Raw genomic sequence first — 18,604 nt, 5'->3', positions numbered from 1 at the left:
TCTTCTATTTTTTGTTCCTATTCTTCATCCTTTTCATGCTTTTCTTCTTCCTCCTCCCCTTCCTCTTCCTCCATCTCTTCCTTTCCTTTTTATTTTTCTTCATCCTCTTCTTTTTCTTGTGCTTCTCGAGCTTCCTCGTCATTTTCGTTTCCTTCTTCCTCTTCTTTGGTGTTTCTTCTATTTTTCCATGCTGTGGTTACCTCTTTCGTTTTTTTATTATTATTGTTATTATTATTATTATTATTATTATTATTATTATTATTATTATTATTATTATTATTATTATTATTATTATTATTATTTCATGAGAACCTAATGAATGAAAGCGTCAAAGTAACACCAGGAGATGGCGAAGGAATAAGTCGTAAACGAAGAGATCGAGAAAAAAAAAAGAGAGAGAGAATAGAAATGGCGTCAAAGAAACACCAAAAGATGATAGAGGGAATAAGACGTAACCGAATAAAAGATCGAGAGAGAGAGATAGAGCGAGAGAGAAACGCAAGATAGAGACAAAGAGACCGCCCAAGGCTGCCTCGAAGTGCTCCGTTGTGTGCTTTTGTGTCCCACACAAAGCTGGTGAGGATAAGGAGAGAGGGCGACCTCCTTAGCTAGGGAAGGGATAGCGGAGGCGAAGGCTTTGCCCCCAATATGATTCGTCACCTTGGGTTTCAGGTGATTTATATGTTTATTTCATTATTGCGCCTGTTCTTTCATGCCTTTGCAGGAATTGCACCATCCCTACACGTGAGGTTAAACAAACTGAAAGAATATACATACATGGGTACGCACACACACATTATATATATATATATATATATATATATATATATATATATATATATATGTTGCAGTATTTCACAAATGATACGTGAATATAATTTGCGGGAAAAAAACCCACTGGTAAATAAGAAACGTAGTCCGAACGTTTTCGTCTATTCAAGACATCATCAAGGGAATGCAGTAAAGGAGACACAGACAGTATATATACTACAGAAGTAAAAATATAGTAAGGAACACGGAAAGATGAATCACACAAGCCTGAGAAAATTACCCACAGTCCTTAGGTCACAGATGGACCAAATGTCCGGACAGGATAACATGTATCAATTTTCTTTGAAATAAAATTATCAAGCCTGTACATACCTAAGCTTAGATTGATATTTTGATCAAAAGTTTGTTTTATGTGGCTTGATTCAATGATGTTCCTTTCAGTAAAGGAATTACAAGAGGTTATTTTAATGGCATTTTTCCAGTCAATTACAAGAGGGACTAAGATCATGTGTGTGTGTGTGTGTGTGTGTGTGTATGTCTCAAAATTATCTTAGACAAAAAATATTTTGATGAAATCAATAAATTGTTAAATATCACATATAACGTACCCCGTATTAGAAAAATTCCTCCTGTTGATACATGTGTGTGTATGTGTATATATATATATATATATATATATATATATATATATATATATATATATATATATATATTGAGACATTCTGACAGGTTGATGTAAGCGGAATAGGAAACACAGGAGTCTTAGTCTTGAGTTTATTCCTGACTAGTTTCGCAGGTATGCTTTTTCAAAGGAATGAAAAAATTGTAATAATGAAAAATTAATGAGAATGAATAAAATTATAATAATATAAGTAATAATAAATGGAATAAATGAACGCATTTGTATAGTTAAATATTAAACAAACAGATAAATAGTAAATAATAATAAATTGATAGATCACTAATAAGAAATGAAAATCAAGCAATTAATAATAAAGAACCAGACAAATAATATAATCATAATTTCATATAATTTTTTCTAGCTTATTGTCCTGGCTACGTTATTTTTCTTAGTGTTTTTTCACTTAGTCTCCTGGGTTTTTAGTATACATGTTAGTGTCTTGTTTGACTTTGATAAGCTCTTAGAGCCTTCCTTTGAAAAAGCATACCTGCGAAACTAGTCAGGAATAAACTCAAGACTAAGACTCCTGTGTTTCCTATTCCGCTTACATCATATATATATATATATATATATTTATTTGTTGATTTAATTTATTTAAGCCAGATACCAAGAGTAATTAAGAAACACAATGATGAAATAAGAGGGCATATTTTTATCAACCAAACATTTTCCAACCAGTTATAAAATGCTTTCTTATTTCATCATGATCTTTAGTCACTGTTAGCATCTGGCCTAAATAATTATACTCTTCAAAACTCACTAATGATTATAATCTGTTTACTTTGAACTTTCGTGTTGAATATTACTTTGGTTGTGATTTGGTCGTCAGAGGAAGGAAGAGCGACAGCGATCACCACTACCACCGCTGCCCTGGGGTTAGGGCCGATGCCTTCGGCGAGACCTCCTTCAGCACCGCCTTCGGGCAGTTGCGCGGTGGTTCCCCTCCGGGGAGGTGTATCGCCGCTTTCCTTTGGTGTCTTCCTCTGGGGCAGTGGAGGTTCGCTCCCCCCAGGGTGTTGTATGACTTCCTCCCCCTCCCCCCGAGGGGTTGGCAGCGAGCGGTGGGGGCTCAGTGTCCCCCTTTTCCCCCTCGTCCTCCTCGCTGGTACAACCTCAGGGTAATGTTGACACCGGAGGGCATAGTACTACATTTCTGTTCAGTATCTCTCTCTCTCTCTCTCTCTCTCTCTCTCTCTCTCTCTCTCTCTCTCTCTCTCTCTCTCTCTCTCTCTCTCTCTCTCTCTCTCTCTCTCTCTCTCTCTCTCTCTCTCTCTCTCTCTCTCTCTCTGAGTATCGTATAGTAGTTGCCCCCTCATTACACACACACACATACACACACACACAGGGTAGAGAAAGAAAGAAAATAACACCACCATCATGATCTCTACCAGTTCCCCAGAAGGCATAGAGTGTTTTATTGATTGTGTTCTGGCTAAGAAGAAGAGCGCGATTTTATGGAGTCGGGCCTCAGGGACGATGGGGTCTCGATCTGTATCGACCCTCGGTTTAAACAGCGTTCACCCCCCACCCCCTACTCCCGAATTATCAATAAAATCGTCTGCATGTGGCTAGAATGAAGGTATCAAAGTCAGACGCTCTATGCTTAGATGGAAATCACCCAGCGACAGCCAGAATAAAAGGGAAGGTACCACCCGGTAGGGAAGGGACGGGGGTGCTTGTGTTCTATACTGTACTTCTTTCGATTCATTTATTTTATAATTTTGTAATTATTTATTTTGGTAGATATCGTGATTTGTTTTATTTCTAATTTTATTTTATTTATTTATTATTTTTTATATTTTATTTGTTTATATTTTGGTATTTATATTTCAATACATACAGTATATTTTATTTAGATACTTAATTTTTCTACCCGTACCTTACATATTCATTTATTTGTTTATGTAGTTACCAAGGACTAATGTATATAATAGTAGTCCTTGGTAGTTACTTATGTGGTTGGGATTGTTTAGTGTCTGATCGACTTCATTCTTTTGTTTATATATATATTTGCGTCTGTTTTTGTATTTGTATAACATATATTCATTTCTTTATTCATATGTTTACTTACTTGCCTATTTTGTGTTTGGGATTATTTAGCGTTTCTTCGTTCATTCACTTATTTTAATCATATATTTAATTGCTTTTATTTTCGTATTTATATATCATTATGTGTTTATTTACATATAGACTTGTTTGCCTGTTTTGTGGTTGGGATTATTTAGCGTATTATCGATAGAGTCACGTGACTTCCCCAAGTGGCAAAGTTGAGATCACTAAAGTTGATGAAAGTTTCGGTCATTATGGGCCGCCGCGCCGTGGTGTTGTCCTCCGTGTGTGAGGCCATCAACATCTGATTGGCTCGCGTTAGCTGTGGCCCCGAGCGGCCAAGACATCAGATTGACTTGGTGGTGTTGCGCTTCAAAATTAAATAATTCAAATTGGTCAGTGATTGGTTGCGTTATAGTTTAAGATAAAATATAGTATAAGTAAAATTGATTTCTAATTTATTCTTTTGATGTTCAAAACTAAATGAAATGGGTCTGTGATCAGTCGTCTTGATGTTTAAAAATAGACGAATAAATATATAAAATCAGTGATTGATTATGTTGCGGTTAATCTTCAAACCCCATCAACTTTACTTCCATTTGGAGGTACAGCCCCGTGGGGCTGACATTCGGTCTTCAGATACCTTTTTTCCATCTTCGACTGTATTTCCCTAACCTTTAAGCACAAGGGCAGCTGATGACCGGCGACTGATCTCTCCTATTTTCTTTCAGTCGGTGACGTAGAAACAGTTCCGCACTAATACAGTGCAGATATCAGTCCAAAATTTCTTCTCAAGAGAGATCTCTTGGAGGGAACGAGGACTGTTGCCAGCTACTGTGGGGCTACGGGTTACTAGTCTAGATCCATTTCTGAGGAAAATTCAGTTCTCTCTCCGTTACAAGCTTATCAACACCACCGTCGCTGTTGAGTTTCTTGGGTCGTGTAATCTTACATGGCATTTTTTCCCTCCCACACCCTTTTCACCATGCGGGAACGTTAGACTGCTGTATTTAATACAGTCAGTCGTCTAATTGAGAGAGCCACAGAATGTACCTTTTTGGTTAGGTTTCGTAGATTACGAAAGGCCTTTGCCTCGGTAGAACAAAGAGTATTACTGAACTCTACACTAAAGCATGCATATATATATATATATATATTCGCTAGAGAGAAAAGTAATAACTCATTTGTGAATCACACAACCCATTTTATCACTTTTTTCTTTTACTTCGACATTGTTATATATATATATATATATATATTCGTTAGAGAAAAATAATAACTCATTTCTGAATCACACAACCCATTTTATCACAATTTTTTTCTTTTACTTCGACATTGTTTTATATATATATATATATGTATATATATATATATATATATGTATGTATATATATATATATATATATATACTGTATATGTGTGTGTGTGTGTGTGTGTGCACGTGTTCATGACGTCATAGGCCTTTCCTGGAAGCTTCTGCCGTATTCCGGTCATCATGGCAATCCCGTCGCCTTTTTGGCGCCGCGGGTTCGCCTCCTCCTCCTCACCCTCTTTCCCCCCCTCCTCCTCCTCCTCGCTTATTGCAGACAACGGCACGGCCACCTATGGGTCTTGGTGCAATGACTGGAGGCTCTTGCTCGCCGGAATGTTTTGTGAATCAAGTGGATTTCGAGGAGAATGGGGTGACGAAGGGGTTTCTCTGGGTGTCGGTGTGGATGTGTGTATGCGCGGGTGGGAGTGAGGTTACCTAGTTTTAGTTTACAGGGCTGTGCTCGTGTTGTTCCGTCTCTTTTCCTCTATTCATCAAACTTTGCATAAAACTCGTTTATGGTGTTGACTTGGATTATGTTTTCACCCAAACTTGTTCTTAAATCCATGCGCGCGATTTTTTTTCATGACGTTGCATTGAAAAAAAAATCCGGCTTCCACCTTTTGCAGACTTTTTTAAGCCTGCTTTTGTTTTGTTTTTTGGTGTGTATTCAGTGTATTCTTTCGAACTTTTGTTTCTTGTTTTGTTGCATTTTATTTATTTATTTGTTTATTTATTTATTTTTGTCCTATTCTATGTCCCTGTCGCGTGGTTTTCTTCCCTCGTTCATTTTCAACCTCAGTCTAGTTCGTATTAATGGGCTGCTTGCACACACACACACACACACACACACACACACACACACACACACGCACACACATGCACGCGCGCACACACACACACACACACACACACACACACACACACACACACATACACACACACATGCACGCGCACACACACATACACTCACACACACATACACTCACACACACACATGCGCGCGCACACACACACACACTCACACACACACATTTTTGTGCAGTCTTTATTCTATCGGATTGTTTCTTTTTTATTCTTTCCCCTCCGCCAGTCATCGTAATTCAGTAACATATCGACTTGTCATACCTACACACACTCGTTTTTATTGGTTTCGTCTCGATGTGCCAGTTTTCCAGGTTTATTTGGTGACCGTTTCCGAGGAAGATTAATGGTGTGTTCTTACATGTCTCATTTTTTCCAGTTTATTATTTGTACATGTAAATTGTATGTATTTTTGTCGTTATTATTCTTTATATACCTATAGTATATATGTGTATGCATATAAATATTTTTCAATTTTATTCGTAAAGCTGAAATGAATAGACTTCAATAAACATTTGACTGAGAGAGAGAGATGGAACCCAGACATCACGTGCATTACAACTGACTAATATAATTCTCTTTGTATTTTCAGGTGAGTACCCGCAGTGCCATCTTAGTTGTCAGACATGGTCTTCCTCTACTTCCTTCCTCTTCTTCCTCTTCCTCCTCCTCCTCCTCCTCCTGTTAGGATGAAGATCAAGAGATGGCGAAGACTTTCATGATAGGAGTACACGCAGGTTAGTGTGTGTATGTATGTATGTATGTATGTGCGTGTTAGTGCATTCACGCATATAAATTTAGTTTTTTGGCACTGGGTTAATGGGAAGGGGAAGGTAGAGGGAAGAGGGGGCGTGGCCCGTAGTTCCCACAGGTAGCAATTGGCTGGGGCAGGGTGCTGGCTCTGTTGACCGATTTTTCTTTTTCCTAGTGTACGGCCACAAAATTGTGATAATCCACTTGAGATATGTGACGTTTATAGTCGTTCAGTGTTGGCAGGAGAGTGATGGGATATATTGATATGGCGGAGAGAACTTTTTCATCGTTTCTGCACTTGTGATTGTAGGTTTGTATCGGTTGGTATGGTTATTTTTATAAGAATTGTTGTTGATATTTGTTTGTTTATTAAGAAGTTTCGTTTTTGTTTACGTTGATATTTGTCACTACTTTTTTATTTGTTTATTAGTATTGTGTGTATGTGTGTGTGCGTGTTTGCGTGCGTGCTTGTCTTTCTTTTGTTTTATCTTTTATTATATATATATATATATATATATATATATATATATATATATATATATATACAAACAGACAGACAGAGGCTATTACTTTATTATAGTAGATGTGTGTGTTGGGGGTGGGGGTCTTGACTAAGGTCCTTCTAGCAGGATTACCTCGTATATGATGTGAATGACCTTCTGTAACATTCCCTCCCTTTACTTTACTTCCATATTCTTTTCATAAAAACATACGAATGGACGAGTCTGCAGGAGACCCTAAGGCCTGAACTAGACAGTTCCATGTCCTTTACCACCTGTCATCCATATCCATAAAGTTCTATAATCTCTTAAAACAACAATTTGCTTCAGCGCTCACTAGCTACATGGTTACTAAGTCTATTCCATTCGTTAGCCACCTTGTTGATAAATCAATTCTTACCTATTTCCTTCATGGACTTTATTAACCGTATGGGTTGTCACGAAGGTAAATAAAATCGCCTGACGCTACCAAGAGTCATAGGAAAAGTGCCACCCATGACGGAAGGTGTTGATGGGAGTGGCTGTGTGTGCAGTCACGTTTGATTAACGTATGGGAATAAAACTGTGTAATGTAATCATTGATGTATAATGAAAGGCTTAATGTTGTAATGGTTTTGACTATCAGGGTTGGAAATGCTTCAGAACGAGATAGTTTTTTATGTAATAGTTGTTATTCTCCCTTATATTTTATGTAATTCTTTTTTAATTTCATATTGTTTATATTTGATTTATTATTCTTATGTATTTATTTATGTATTGTTAATAATTTATTTGTTGGTGTCCTTTTGTAATATAGAAAGATTGTTAGTATTGGGGGCAAGGGAATTTTAAATCTCTTAAATGTAGTGTTTAATCCGTGATTTATTTTTTCCGGGTGATGTGGAGGCTATCACGATCGTTTAAGGGTTAACCAGGTTATAATTTAAATCCCTTAAATGTAATGATTAATCCTCGAACTAACCCCTCACCCCCCTGCCTTTGTTAGCTAGAAAATCGATTATCAGCTCGGGATTAACCAAAGGGGATTTAAACGAGGTGGGGTATCTGGGTAAGCGATTAAAGTCGCCTGGCGGCATTTTGAATGATGTGGGAACGATTGAAATCATTTGAAACTAGGTGCTCGCTTTTTTCCGGGAACTTTTTGTCATTTTTTCGGAACTTAAAAATCCAGAGTTTCTTCCAGTATTTTGTATTAAAACTCGATTCTAGAATGTTAGAAAGTAATTTTGGTATCCGTCCGGGATTTTGTAGATTTAGGAGCAACATTCCTAATTTCGGAGACAAAATATCGAATGAGAACTAGCTGTAACCAAAGCTGATTCACCCGCATGGAGATGTAGTAAATGGAGTGACCACATATATGGCAATACCGGCATCATAATGTTTTCTTTAAATATTTTCAATATTTATGGCGTACGTTTGACACCTGGAGTGGGATAAAGCAATGGAGTGACCACAGATATGGCAATACTCTTAAAATATTTTCATGATTAAAGGTTGGGGCACCTGCGGCGGGATAAAAGAATGTATTGACCACAGATATGGCAATATTTGCGTCATTGCGTTCATTTTAAAAATTTACATGATTTATGGGGTACGCTCGGCACCTGGGACGGGATAAAGTAATGGAGTGATCACAGATATGGCAATACCAGCATCACTGCGTTCTCTTCAAATATTTTCATGATTTATGGTGTACGCACGGCCACCTGTGGTGGAATAATTCAGGTATGAACACATAGCTTTTTCTTACACTGGGCGTGTGTCTATCTAAGCCACGTGGGCGCGAATTGATCCAGATAGGGGCGGCGCCCACTTTGGACTGCGTGGGTCACTCATTGTTGTCCAGTAATGAGAAATCATTAGTTGTTGTGTACTAAGAAAGTGTCTTGATGTGTGTACCAGGTGCACACCCCATGAAACCCTTAATTATCGTTATATTTGAATCTAAGATTCGGTGACGCCCTTCTATAGCAGAGGACGATAAGTACCTTGGCAGTGTGGGCATTGTGAGGCGTGCATGCGCGCGCAAGGAATATTCCTGCGCTTTTACTTGAACGTTGGAGTTTTTGAGACTTGTTTAACATGTAATTTGGATTTGCTTAGCAAAGGTTTTTCTTCAGTGTCTTATTTGTGGAGTGGTGCAGTAAAGTCTCTCTCTCTCTCTCTCTCTCTCTCTCTCTCTCTCTCTCTCTCTCTCTCTCTCTCTCTCTCTCTCTCTCTCTCTCTCTTTTAGAGGAAATAGTCGAGGAAAGACCTGGAGAATGTGTTGCCCAAGGAATGTGAGAACGACGTCAACTCAGTCTTGTGTTCGGGGAAGCAAGGACGACGTGGGTATTGTCTATTGATATATTGGAGCAGTGAGGTGTTGCCACAGCATGTTAAGAAAAATTCTTTATTCACGACTCTCTCCCTGTCTCATTTAGTAATAACACTGGGCTTCCTCAATCCAGTATTGAAAAATTATAATCAATTAATCAATCAGTCACATAGTAACTTTCTTCACACAGAGAGGTCTGCATATTATAATATAATATCCACTAAGATAAAATAGCACCTCAAAAAAGTGTATATATATATATATATATATATATATATACAAGTATACATATATATGTATATGTATATATACATATATATATATGTATATATATATATATACATACATACATACACACTGAATGGTTCCCAGTGATCAATTAATATCTTTTTCAACCACATATCACTTTTAATTCCATACCATCGCAAACGAGACTGAGAATCGCTCGAAGGAGGCATCCGTTGGAAATTGAAACGTGGACGAGCCGAGGATTCGAACCCAGCTAACCCGTAACAAAGTTCCATTGACGTAACCCAATACGCTATCAAGAGAGATATCTCTCTTGATAGCGTTTTGGGTTACGTCTATGTAACTTTGTTACGGGTTAGCTGGGTTCGAATCCTCGGCTCGTCCACGTTTCAATTTCCAACGGATACCTCCTTCGAGCGATTCTCAGTCTCGTTTATGATTGTAGTGCATTAAAAGTGATATTTGGTTAATATATATATATATATATATATATATATATATATATATGTATACATATATATATTTATATTATATATATATATATATCTGCCCTCTGATGGTTGGAACCAAACCAGGTCTCCCAGCCCAGCCTCGTTTCTTCTCCATCTAATCTTTTGAAACTTGTATTCTGAAGGGAAACGTGTGCAGATCCTGGTGGGGTGTTCTCATAACAGTATTTCATAAAAGACTTGCTCTCTGCGACAAAGGATGTGTTGATGTCCTTGGTTTCCGTTCCTCGTCTCTCTTTCTCTTTAGACGGAGAAGTTTGCCGGAGTGGCGTGACAGTAATCAATAATATTAATTCAGGATATTGTTGATCGTGGAGGGAAGTAGTTTGATTTTTTTTTTATATATATAGATAATAAGTGATGTGTAACTTTTTTATAATTTCTTCTTGAAGAAAGTAATTTTGATTGCCACTCATATACCTCGTCACCACGGAAATGGTTTTGGATATTGCTTGGACGCAGCCAGAATTAAAAATGAAAACAAAATCCACCGAGAGGGGCAATGCTAATACAGATGAACAACCCCTTCATTACTAACGTGGGATGCCATGGGGAATAATAAAATCGTTTGGCGGCCGCGATAATAAGGGAAAGTATCACCCGGTAAGGAAGGGGTTACCTGGAAGATGAACCCGTGACGAGGCTGAACGGAAGTGGGAGGTCGGTGGCTTTCCTGCTCGCTGGGGGCTGCGGCCGGGCTGAAGAAGGCGGCTAGGTTAGGGGAAGGACAAGGAGACTCTTGGGAGCATTGTCGTGGCTTGTGGTGGCTCAGATTTCTCTCTCTCTCTCTCTCTCTCTCTCTCTCTCTCTCTCTCTCTCTCTCTCTCTCTCTCTCTCTCTCTCTCTCTCTCTCTCTCTCTCTCTCTCTCTCTCTCTCTCTCTGAGCGACATCCCTACGGACCAGAATCACGCAATAATCTTTAGTGATTTGAGACAGATGTCCACTTAAAGATCATTTTTAACTTCTGCTTCTCTCCCCAAGGATAGAAGCGCTGGTTTCCCCCGGCAGAATACAGTCTTTCTCTCTCCGTCCTGAACTACTTCGCACATTGTCCTCTCTCGTTCATTCCTCCTTCACCCCTACAGTCGAGGTTGTCCTCAGGAGTCAAGGAGGAGGGCGTTGCCCCTCCCCGTTGTCTGATGTTCCCACCTGCGTCACCCCTCCCCCCCACCCCCATTTTGTGATCTGGTGCACTCCTGCGTGTCCGCACAAGTCGACCATCTTAAGTCTTTGTGTTTTGTTTGCCTGAGCACGAAGCTGTGAATAGGATTCTTTCACAACCGGTCCCTTCACCCCTTCACCCCTGACTTCGGAACCTCTGTATTAAACTCGCGTAACCTAACCTAAGATGACCTGGCCTGACCTAACCATATCTAACCTAACCAAACCTATCTTAACCTTTCTGTGACATAGAATAAATGAATCACGTCACATAGAATGCATGGACATCCACGCAATCAAAATATCGCAATGAGTAACATAACCTCACCAGGGAAATGGCCCGCTGGGAAAGCTTTCTGTTCAGCTGTTCAGCTGTTCAGCTGAATAAAGTCGCCAGGCGGCAATGAGAAGAAGAGGATGTGTGCCACTCTGCGCTTGAGGGGTTCATCGAGATAGGTTAAGCTTTCTCGCTTCGAATGGGATTAAGCGAGATGGTTTAGCGCCTTTGCCGGGGATTAGGGAGTTAGGGGAGAGAGGGGAGGGAAGGTGGTGTTGTGATGCTTTCTGCTCCTGGAGACATGTTTGGCATTGGCAGCGGCACTGTCAACACTGGCAGGAGTATTTTGTCTGCAATAACCAGCGCTTCTATCCTTGGGGTACAGTATAGCTCCCAAAGAGGAGTCGTAGAGATGACAAGAGAGAAATTTAAGGCGGGCAACACAACTGAGGGATAGAGGATTTTATTATTATTATTATTATTATTTTTTATTATTGTTATTATTATTATTATACCTTTTTTGCAAGTCTCCAGCCATAAAAGAGTGATGCATAACTCTTTTCCATAGGGGTGTCATTAACGTCACAAAAATTCGGGGTACATTGCTTAGTAGTAGGAGCAGGTAAAGGGGAATGGGGGAGGGGTGTGGCATGTTTGTAGCGCTGACACAGCGTCAGCTGCTCGTTGTCGGCAGTCCTGAACAAAGCGACTGCCGTCCCGCCCGTGCGCGTCGGCGCTGACGTTAATGCTGACACAAATCGTGACGAGGTCATCAACAGCGCGTCATGAGTGTTTCGGGTTCCCCGGGTTTGGTGATGGAAGTTTTGGGACGTGCTGACGTGAAGATGGTCTAGTGAAGTGGCAAGGTGTTTTATTTATTTATTTATTTTTTATCTTTAATTTTTTCATTTTTATTAGTATAAAAAATATTAAATATTGAAAAAACAAAACAAAAGTAGATATCAATATCAATAATGATATTGATTTTACTTTTATTTCTTATATTGTTATATCTTATTGGTTTATATAATTTTATTAATATTTTATTTATTTATATTATTCTTATTTTATTCATTTATTTATTCATTAATTGCGCCAGAACCCTCCTTAGGGGTTTAATTTCGGGTCCACGCCCTCTCCCCTCCCCACCCTCCTCTTTGTTAGTGCCCTTTGCTTTATGAAAGAAATATATACCTGTGTATATATATATATATATATATATATATATATATATATATATATATATATATATAATTTTCAATAATTAAAGGAAAAATACGAGATGTGTGTTTCTACTTATCTTACAGTATGGTAAATGTTTACATAAATGCCTACTTCTTCCTCCACTTCGGGAGGAAAGTGAGGGATATTGTCCGTAAGGACAGAAGCGCCGGGAATCCAGTGGCCATAACATTATTCCTCCTCATGGTTTGTATCCCTCCTAGACAATTACTCTCCCCAGCCCCCTTTCCCTTGGTGGTGGGGGGAGGGGGAGCTCCCCAGGTTGAAGTAGTTTTGGCATTTACGTAGTTGTGGTGTACAGGAAAGGAGCAACATTCGTAGGGCCCCGTCTCCTCTCCAATTTATCATACCTAGCTTCAAATTCATCTATGTTTGTCAACCAAATACCCCATTCACACGGTCAAACACCCCTTCAAACACTTGTTTGACCAACTGTTTGACCGTACAAATGGCCCTTGTGACACGTGACACGGGTTGATGACGATGTGTCAGCGAAGGGAGACACGACCAGCATCTGGCCGTGATGAAGGAGCAGGTGCTAGTGAGTGTAGAGGAAGGTTAATTGTGGTGTGTAGGTGCTGCTGCTGCTGCCTCTTCATGTCATTGTCGGGTGGGGAAGGTTTTTGTGTAGGTCTTGGGTCTGAGAATTTTTTTAATTCATGTATTTATTTGGTTCATATATATATTTATTTATTCTATTATTATTATTATTTTGTAATTTTAAGAGTTATTAAAAGGGAAGACATTAGGATGAGTCAACAATGCCTATAAGTTAACTTATGTGTGTATATATATGTGTGTGTGTAGTGTGTGTAGGTGTAGGCGTTGGGTCTGACATTTTTTTATTTCGTTTATTTGTTTGTTCATATATTCATTTATTCTATTATTATTATTATTATTTTGTGTTTTGAAGTTTTGTTAAAGAAGATATTAGGATGAGTCAACAATGCCTATTAGTTAACGTGTGTGTATGTATGTATATGTATATATATATATATATATATATATATATATATATTATATATATATATGTATATATGTATATATGATATGGTTGAACGTCACAAACTCTTCCCTATCTGAAGCCTAAAAAACAGTGCCCCCCACAGGAGACTTTGTAGCGTGAAATTTAATGAACCATACCCTTTGTTCAACTTCGCCTGTGGCAGAATTCGAACCGCCATCCCCTCGGCCTTCTCCGCAAGTAATGACGCCCTAACCCACTCAGCCACACACACACACACACACACACACACACTCACATACACACACACACACACACACGTATGTATATATATATATATATATATATATATATATATACATACATACATCTTAACAACCACAGTGCACTTTAATTCTAAGCCATCAACATCGGGAGACCCGATGGAGGCTAACATGCAGAAATTGAAGTGCGGTACTGCCAAGGACTCGAACGCGGCTAGCTCATGTCAAGTGCCGTAGTGACTTACCGATTACGCTATGAAGACAGCCTGGAACCCATTCAGTGTTGTACACACACACACACACACACACACACACACATATATATATATACACTTGTACCTTGAAAATATCTGAATAGACGAAAGCGCTCGGTCTCATTTCTGTTATTTGTTGAGAACCAACGCTTTTGTATTTGAGTACAATATCGTACCGAAGATGTGAAGTCATACAAGTGGTAAAGAAGGGTAAGGAGGAGCTTTGGGCTGTCATAGGGTACTGAGAGGAAGTGTGGTTGCCGCCGCCTGTGGGCACGTTTCCGGTCAGACCACCTGAGGGGGAGGAGGAGGAGGAGCGCTGGAGGGGACGTCGAGGATAGATTGTAGACATCGCTCCTTTCTTCCCCTTCTAATCATCCTCCTCCTCCTCCTCCTCCTCCTCCTCCTCCTCCTCCTTTTTCGTCTTTCTCTTCATCGTCTTCTGTCTCTTTTTCGCCTTTCTCCTCCTCTTCTTCCTCTTATCATATTCTTTTTCGTCTCTTCTTCGTCTTCATCTACCTTATCTTTGGAATTTTCATAATTCATTTATTTTTACTGTTTCATGTTAACGTGTCCCCCAAAAATATTACTCAGACAACTAATATTTATTTTCTCATAAATTTCCTTCAATTTATAATCAACTGGATAATATAAACATAGGAAAATATTGAAAAAACACCAACTTCCGTGTGTGTACATATGTATGTATGTGTGTGTATGTGTACGTACGAAACTGCCTACGCGGGCAATTATAAGAGTAATGAGAATTGATACCTCATTATTGGGATTAAATTCCAAGTTTGATGATACCCTTGTAAGACATTGATGCAGAAATAAACGATTTGATCCCAACGCTGCAGAGATGTGCATGGCCGTGTTCCCTCTGGAGTAGTGGCCAGGCCATTTTATTCAGCTCAGGGGACGTCGGCCGCAGCCAAGGTATTAAAAGAAGTATTTGTAACAAGTGCGAATGATTCCCACTTCGACAATTTTTTATTTATTTATTTATTTATTTATTTATTTTGCCAAGTTACCATTTCGCCAACTCATTTCCCGTCAGTTTTATATTTCTCACATTCATTTATCGTCAAATTCATATTTCATCTATTTTTACCAAGTTCACATTTTGCCAAGTGTTTGCCAAATTACCATTCCTCCATATGACTTGCCAAATTCTCATTATCAGCTAATCCTGAATCAAAGCTGACGACACAACCTAACCTTGAGGAGTTTGGCGAAATCCCTGAGTGAATTTGGTGAAATGCAATTTCGCAAAACTGCATTTGGCGAAACGAGGAAGTTACCCTATTGTAGAGACCTATCACGACCTATGGCGAATCCAATGGAATATGAGTTTGGTCAAACCCAGACTGCTTTACTGAGATCAGGGACAACTTAGTAAACAATGTGAGCATCGAATGACAGACCAAAAAATCTCCCGCCGAGTCACATCTTGTGAGAATCACTATTTGTAGTGATTATAGTCTTGTATAACTATAGTTTTGGAATGATGGTGTGACTATAGTGTAAGTTCCACCTTCCCACTTGGTCAAGAGTTACCTTAGGTGAGGTGAGGTTAGGATATAATAGGTTAGCTTAGGTTGGCGCAGTTGTGTGAGTCATGGAATGCTATGGAAGAGGCCTGTTCTTCAGCAGTGGACTCAAGATGACGGATTGATTGATTGATTGAGGTTCTGTTAGATCTCACTAGACTAGAGTGTCATGTCACTTTAGATCACACGCAGTAGTACTGCCGGTTAGTATGAAAAACGCACTCAGGCCATGCCAATCACAGCTGTGGACATCCCGCCTGCACCTGATGTCACGGCGGAAGTACAAGAAAGGATGAAGATACAAAACGATAATTAAATCCTTTCAAGAACGATGCGAAGGAAGGTGGAAACGGCCGCTGGAACCCCCAACCACAACAGTCCTGAGCTGCTTCTCTCCTTAGAGGACTTGCTTGAAGGAACTTGAGAAAATGTAGCGTTGAAGGGCGGTGGGGCGGCTGAGTTATGGAGGGGGCTGTAGGCGGTGACTCCGAGTTGTTTCCCAAGAAGTCATAATAGCATATCATAAGTGCGTTGCTTCCACTGAAGGTATTAATTCCATGCGTGGGACATTCAAGTAATCCCATTTGATGACGTTTACCCAGTAAAGCAAATAAAAATACCTTTTTTTCTTCTTCGGTTTTCGATGATTGTGGTGAACTATTATTGCAGCCAGTGTTTTGTCGCATGAAACAGAATAAAATAAAAAAAATAATGAACATGTGCATGCCCAACTAAGGGAACTGATCTGAAGGTGATCACGTCTTCGACGTGGATTGGAAGGTTCGTAATCCACGATGCGGTAAGGCAAAAGGGGACGTATCGATTGGTGCTACAAAGCCTATAATACCTGTTGATTCTCCTGCGGGGATGCGTCTCTATGGCAACCGTCGTGCGAAGATACTAAAGATGTCGACAGTATGATTTTGTTCACATTTAGTACATACGGAATCATATCTGGCAATAAATAGTATTTTATTGTGCAAAATATGTGTAGAAAGATGTGATTTCTATGGTGGTATTATTCTTTGAAATTATTTGTAAGCAAAACCTTGCGCAGGAAAATATGAGCAGGATGGAAGTATCTGGCAACTCGTAGGACGCCTGTGCCTTTGAGTGAGTGTGCGTGTCAGTTGCATATTGGCAAGGTGAGAGGGAGGATAAAACATCGTGTCTTCCGTGGGTCCTAGTGAATGTCTTTAGCGCTAAAGAGTGTTTGTTGAGGGATATATGAACTAATACGAAAAATGTTAGAGGCAACTATTGTGTGGTAGATAAAGTGTTACATTGACGTGTGTACCAGATAATAGTGATTTAAAGTGATAATGTGATTTGATCAAATCCGCCGAGTTGGATATCGCCTAGAACAACTCGAAGTGTCTTTGTCACAATGTATTCATTTGCCGGATACTCAAGTAAATTGATAACGCGTACTATGTAACAATGAAAGTAAAAATGTTCTAGAAGGATAAGAAAAATAGCATTGGAACCGTTACCACTAACATGGATTCAACCACCGTAGAAATTAGTGAATATTTAGTGTATTCTGTGAACACCCATCGTTGCAGAGCAAACTGCCCGTCTGAACTCCAGTCTGGTGTTGTCACATGGATATCATATGATTATTTTCTCGATTTGATTATTCCTGGGTTTGGTTATTGTGCAGATAGAGAGAGAGAAAGAGAGAGAGAGAGAGAGAGCAGCTTGCATGCGGGATGCATCTTACCCGATTCTTAGAACCATAAAGGAGTATGACCACTTAGCTGAAGGTGACTTGACTTGTCCAATTCCAGTTCAACCCAAGTTCTCAGATGACTGGTCTTCCACGGAGAGGTGAACTCGGGACCCCCCGATCTGAATAAAATTATCTGCTCATGACCAGAATAAAGTCGTTTAAATGTTACTTTAGCGAAATGCACATAATCAAGTGTGTGTGATGAATATGTAGAACGGACTATTAATTAATATTAGTATGGTTTAAAGTGGCTGATTTTAGTAGAGGCTGCAGGGTTGGGCCCACATTTTGAAGTCTTTGGGTGATCGCGACTCACTACGTGGAAACGCAAGGACGGATAGGTTCCCTGTAATGGGAGGACTCTTCGAAATTCAGAAATTTCTAATATTGGGAATTTCCCAATATCTGAAACGAAATATACTACCGGAAAAACCCCGGACTCCCTCATATTCCGGTATATTTTCCGAAAGGTGGGTTTCGTTCCGAATATTGGAAGCTTCCGTATTGTGGAGGTTTCCGTGAGAGAGAACAATTCGTGCTTGGGGAGGAGGGGGATCACGGTGGACCGATGGGTAGAGCGCTCTGCTCGTCTTCAGTCGTTTGGGAATTTGGTTCTTATAACACCTTTGCAGAGGGACCAGAATCCTTTCCCGTAAGTGCAATGAACCGTTAAAGTTAGTATATATATATATATATATATATATATATATATATATATATATATATATATATACATATATATATATATATATATATATATATATATATATACATATATATACGGAGCTGCCTAGTGTAGGCCTCATGGTCTCTTGCAGTCTCCTTCATTCTTATGTTCTTATATATATATATATATATATATATATATATATATATATATATGTATATATATATATATATATATATATATATATATATATCAGCATAGAGGGTGGTGGCCTTCCCCTCCATTCTGAATAAAATCGCCGGGCGGCAGACTTAATAAATATATAAACAAGAATAAAATGTTCAAATAGTGTTAACTTTAGAGATTTAGATCCCATACGTGGAGTGTCAGAGTCTTTAGTGTGCCGCGTGTGATGAATAAAATCGCCTGGCGGCAGCCAGTACAAAGGGAAAAGACCCCAGTTCGGGTTCTGTTGGATGAACAC

The 18,604-nt window shown here is 39.2% G+C and overlaps 1 protein-coding gene across 2 annotated transcripts in view; it reads left to right on the top strand.

Annotated features, from left to right (window-relative positions):
- LOC143029184 (katanin p80 WD40 repeat-containing subunit B1-like) overlaps positions 1-18,604 on the top strand; it is a 571,733-nt gene that overhangs the window by 284,853 nt on the left and 268,276 nt on the right. The window contains exon 1 of one of the 2 annotated variants that reach the window (XM_076191701.1): positions 16,850-16,897. The exons of the other annotated variant lie outside the window; for it this stretch is intronic. The gene's annotated coding sequence lies outside the window, so the exon portion shown is untranslated. Of the gene's footprint in view, positions 1-16,849; positions 16,898-18,604 lie in introns of those variants that run through there. 2 annotated transcript variants of the gene reach the window in all.

Source organism: Oratosquilla oratoria, chromosome 10 (assembly GCF_046742065.1).
Source record: "Oratosquilla oratoria isolate Oo_2021 chromosome 10, ASM4674206v1, whole genome shotgun sequence".
Classification (NCBI taxonomy): domain Eukaryota; kingdom Metazoa; phylum Arthropoda; class Malacostraca; order Stomatopoda; family Squillidae; genus Oratosquilla; species Oratosquilla oratoria.
The sequence above is the reverse complement of the archived record's forward strand: the minus strand, read 5'-3'. Positions and strand labels throughout refer to the sequence as shown.